The following is a 4,820-nucleotide window of genomic DNA, read 5'->3' as shown; positions in this document are numbered from 1 at the left end:
TTCTCCACACAATACAGTGATGCAGTGGCGATTTGAACTTGTATGGCTCCCTGGGGGATCCCCTTCTTCAGCCCCCCCACACAACAACAACAACAACAACAGCAACAACAACAACAACTACAACAACAGCAACAACAACAACAACAACAACAGCAACAACAGTGGTGTGGGGGCTGTGCTTTGGCAAAGTGGGTGGGGTTATATCCTTCTTGTTTGGCCCTGTCCGGGGGTGTCCTCGGATGGGGCCACAGTGTCTCCTGTCCCCTCCTGTCTAAGCCTCCAGTTTTTATGCTGCAGTAGTTTGTGTCAGGGGGCTAGGGTCAGTTTGTTATATCTGGAGTACTTCTCCTGTCCTATTCGGTGTCCTGTGTGAATCTAAGTGTGCGTTCTCTAATTCTCTCCTTATTTCTTTCTCTCTCTTGGAGGACCTGAGCCCTAGGACCATGCCCCAGGACTACCTGACATGACGACTCCTTGCTGTCCCCAGTCCACCTGACTGTGCTGCTGCTCCAGTTTCAACTGTTCTGCCTTACTATTATTCGACCATGCTGGTCATTTATGAACATTTGAACATCTTGGCCATGTTCTGTTATAATCTCCACCCGGCACAGCCAGAAGAGGACTGGCCCACCCCACAGAGTCTGGTTCCTCTCTAGGTTTTGGCCTTTCTAGGGAGTTTTTCCTAGCCACCGTGCTTCTACACCTGCATTGCTTGCTGTTTGGGGTTTTAGGCTGGGTTTCTGTACAGGACTTTGAGATATCAGCTGATGTACGAAGGGCTATATAAATAAATTTGATTTGATTTGATTTGAACAACAACAACAGCAACAACAACAACAACAGCAACAACAACAACAACAACAACAACAACAACAACACCAACACCAGCAACACCAACACCAACAACACCAGCAACAACAGCAACAAAAAGCACTACATTTTTATTCAGACATTTGGAGCAACACAAATAAATAATCCTGACATTTAAAACTATATAAATATAAAAATATATTCAAAACAATAGACTCATAAATATAGGTTTGGTTTTTTGCTGTTAAAATACAAGTCATCTTTAAAAAAACATGTGAACTGGAATAAACTGATGGAAGCAGGATGCTTTTTGTTGTTGTTGAGGCACACACACACACACACACACACACACACACACACACACACACACACACACACACACACACACACACACACACACACACACACACACACACACACACACACACACACACACACACACACACACACACACACACACACACACACACACACACACACACACACACACACACACACACACAGAGACACACAGAGAGAGGGAAAGACTCACACACACACACACGAACACACACACACACAGTTCTGGGTTTGCTCATCTACAGCAGGAAGAGGTCTCCTTTCTCCTGACTGAGAGAAAGCAGCAGAGGTTCTGGGTTTGCTCATCTACAGCAGTAGAGGTTCTGGGTTTGCTCATCTACAGCAGTAGAGGTTCTGGATTTGCTCATCTACAGCAGTAGAGGTTCTGGTCCAGTTTGGCTCCACATTACCTACGTGAGTCAGGGATCTCAACTCCTGGCATACTTTAAAAGAAAAGCAAGTAAAAAAACAGCCACCACGCTGAGCATGACCTCAGGGTTGCACTGTGCAGAAAAACAGCCACCACGCTGAGCATGACCTCAGGGTTGCACTGTGCAGAAAAACAGCCACCACGCTGAGCATGACCTCAGGGTTGCACTGTGCAGAAAAACAGACACCACGCTGAGCATGACCTCAGGGTTGCACTGTGCAGAAAAACAGCCACCACGCTGAGCTTGACCTCAGGGTTGCACTGTGCAGATAAACAGCCACCACGCTGAGCATGACCTCAGGGTTGCACTGTGCAGAAAAACAGCCCAGAATATACGAATGGTTGAAACCTTCAACTAGTCACACACCTCTCATTAGGACTCCTCCTCTTTATCCTCCTCCTCTTTATCCTCTTCCTCCCCCTGCACACACCTCTCATTAGGACTGTGTGTGTTCTGGAAGATTAATCCATTGTGTGTGTGTGTGTGTGTGGTTGAAAGTCATGATTCCATGATGACTCATTGTAAAGGAGGTGTGTGTGTGTGTGTGTGTGTGTGTGTGTGTGTGTGTGTGTGTGTGTGTGTGTGTGTGTGTGTGTGTGTGTGTGTGTGTGTGTGTGTGTGTGTGTGTGTGTGTGTGTGTGTGTGTGTGTGTGTGGTTGAAAGTAATGATTCCATGATGACTCATTGTAAAGGAGTTATTAGAGACGTGAGTGTTTCTGGGTAGCTCTCATCTTCCTCTGGCTTTTACCCCCCCTCCTCCTCCGCCTCCTCTTTATCCTCCTCCTCCTCTTTATCCTCCCCCTCCTCTTTATCCTCCTCCTCCTCTTTATCCTCCTCTTTATCCTCCTCTTCCTCTTTATCCTCCTCTCCCTCTTTATCCTCCTCCTCCTCTTTATTCTCCTCCTCCTCTTTATCCTCCTCCTCCTCTTTAGCCTCCTCTTCCTCTTTATCCTCCACCTCCTCTTTATCCTCCTCCTCGTTATCCTCTTCCTCCTCCTCCTCTTTATCCTCCCCCTCCTCTTTATCCTCCCCCTCCTCTTTATCCTCCTCCTCCTCTTTATCCTCCTCTTTTATCCTCCTCTTTATCCTCTTCCTCCTCCTCCTCTTTATCCTCCTCCTCCTCTTTACCCTCCTCTTCCTCTTTATCCTCCTCCTCCTCTTTATTCTCCTCCTCTTTATCCTCCTCTTCCTCTTTACTCTCCTCTTCCTCTTTAGCCTCCTCCTCCTCTTTATCCTCCTCATCCTCTTTATCCTCTTCCTCCTCCTCTTTATCCTCCTCCTCCTCCTCTTTATCCTCCTCCTCCTCCTCTTTATCTTCCTCCTACTCCTCTTTATCCTCCTCCTCCTCCTCTTTCTCCTCCTCCTCCTCTTTCTCCTCCTCCTCCTCCTCCTCTTTATCCTCCCCTCCTCTTTATCCTCCTCCTCCTCCTCTTTATCCTCCTACTCCTCTTTATCCTCCTCCTCCTCTTTCTCCTCCTCCTCCTCCTCCTCTTTATCCTCCCCTCCTCTTTATCCTCCTACTCCTCTTTATCCTCCTCCACCTCCTCTTTATCCTCCTCCTCCTCCTCTTTATCCTCCTCCTCCTCTTTATCATCTTCCTCCTCCTCCTCTTTATCCTCCTCCTCCTCTTCCTCCTCCTCTTTATCCTCCTCCTCTTCCTCCTCTTCCTCCTCCTCTTTATCCTCCTCCTCGTTATCCTCTTCCTCCTCTTTATCCTCCTTCGCCTCCTCTTTATCCTCCTCCTCCTCTTTCTCCTCCTCCTCCTCTTTATCCTCCCCCTCCTCTTTATCCTCCACCTCCTCTTTATCCTCCCCCTCCTCTTTATCCTCCTCCTCCTCTTTATCCTCCTCCTCCTCTTTATCCTCCTCTTCCTCTTTATCCTCCTCTCCCTCTTTAGCCTCTTCCTCCTCTATATTCTCCTCCTCCTCTTTATCCTCCTCCTCTTTAACCTCCTCTTCCTCTTTATCCTCCACCTCCTCTTTAGCCTCATCCTCTTTATCCTCCCCCTCCTCTTTATCCTCCTCCTCCTCTTTCTCCTCCTCCTCCTCTTTATCCTCCTCCTCCTCTTTTATCCTCCTCTTTATCATCCTCTTCCTCTTTATCCTCCTCCTCCTCTTTATCCTCCTTCTCCTCTTTACCCTCCTCTTTATCCTCCTCTTTATCCTCCTCCTCCTCTTTATCCTCCTCTTTATCCTTTCCTCCTCTTTATCCTCCTCTTCCTCTTTATTCTCCTCATCCTCTTTATCCTCCTCCTCCTCTTTATCCTCCTCTTCCTCTTTATCCGCCACCTCCTCTTTATACTCCTCCTCGTTATCCTCTTTCTCCTCCTCCTCTTTATCCTCCCCCTCCTCTTTATCCTCCTCCTCCTCTTTATCCTCCCCCTCCTCTTTATCCTCCGCCTCCTCTTTATCCTCCTCCTCCTCTTTATCCTCCGCCTCCTCTTTATCCTCCCCCTCCTCTTTATCCTCCTCCTCCTCTTTATCCTCCTCTTCCTCTTTATCCTCCGCCTCCTCTTTATCCTCCCCCTCCTCTTTATCCTCTTTCTCCTCCTCCTCCTGCTCTTTATCCTCCTCCTCCTCCTCTTTATCCTCCTCCTCCTCTTTCTCCTCCGCCTCCTCTTTATCCTCCTCCTCTTTATCCTCCCCTCCTCTTTATCCTCCCCCTCCTCTTTATCCTCTTTCTCCTCCTCCTCCTGCTCTTTATCCTCCTCCTCCTCCTCCTCTTTATCCTCCTCCTCCTCTTTATCCTCCTCCTCTTTATCCTCCCCTCCTCTTTATCCTCCTCCTCCTCCTCTTTATCCTCCTCCTCCTCCTCTTTATCCTCCTCCTCCTCTTTCTCCTCCTCCTCCTCTTTATCCTCCTCCTCCTCTTTATCCTCTTCCTCCTCTTTATCCTCTTCCTCCTCCTTCTCTTTATCCTCCTCTTTATCCTCTTCCTCCTGCTCCTCTTCATCCTCCTCCTCCTCTTTACCCTCCTCTTTAACCTCTTCCTGCTCATCCTCTTCCTCCTCCCCCTCTTTATCCTCCTCCTCCTTGTCAACGTTTCGGCCCTGGTCCGACCTTCAATGCTTTCATAGAATACTTATTAATGATTCTCTGAATTTGAATCATTATTTTTTATTTTTTTGCTTATTTTGTCATGTGCTTGTGTTTTTATTGGGAGAAAGCCTCATTTTCTCAGAGAACTGTAATGTGTTCTGTGCAAACCTATTGAGTTAAACACCTTGAATATTGTTTCTCTG

Source organism: Oncorhynchus gorbuscha, unplaced genomic scaffold, assembly GCF_021184085.1.
Source record: "Oncorhynchus gorbuscha isolate QuinsamMale2020 ecotype Even-year unplaced genomic scaffold, OgorEven_v1.0 Un_scaffold_4425, whole genome shotgun sequence".
NCBI classification, from domain to species: domain Eukaryota; kingdom Metazoa; phylum Chordata; class Actinopteri; order Salmoniformes; family Salmonidae; genus Oncorhynchus; species Oncorhynchus gorbuscha.
The sequence above is the reverse complement of the archived record's forward strand: the minus strand, read 5'-3'. Positions refer to the sequence as shown.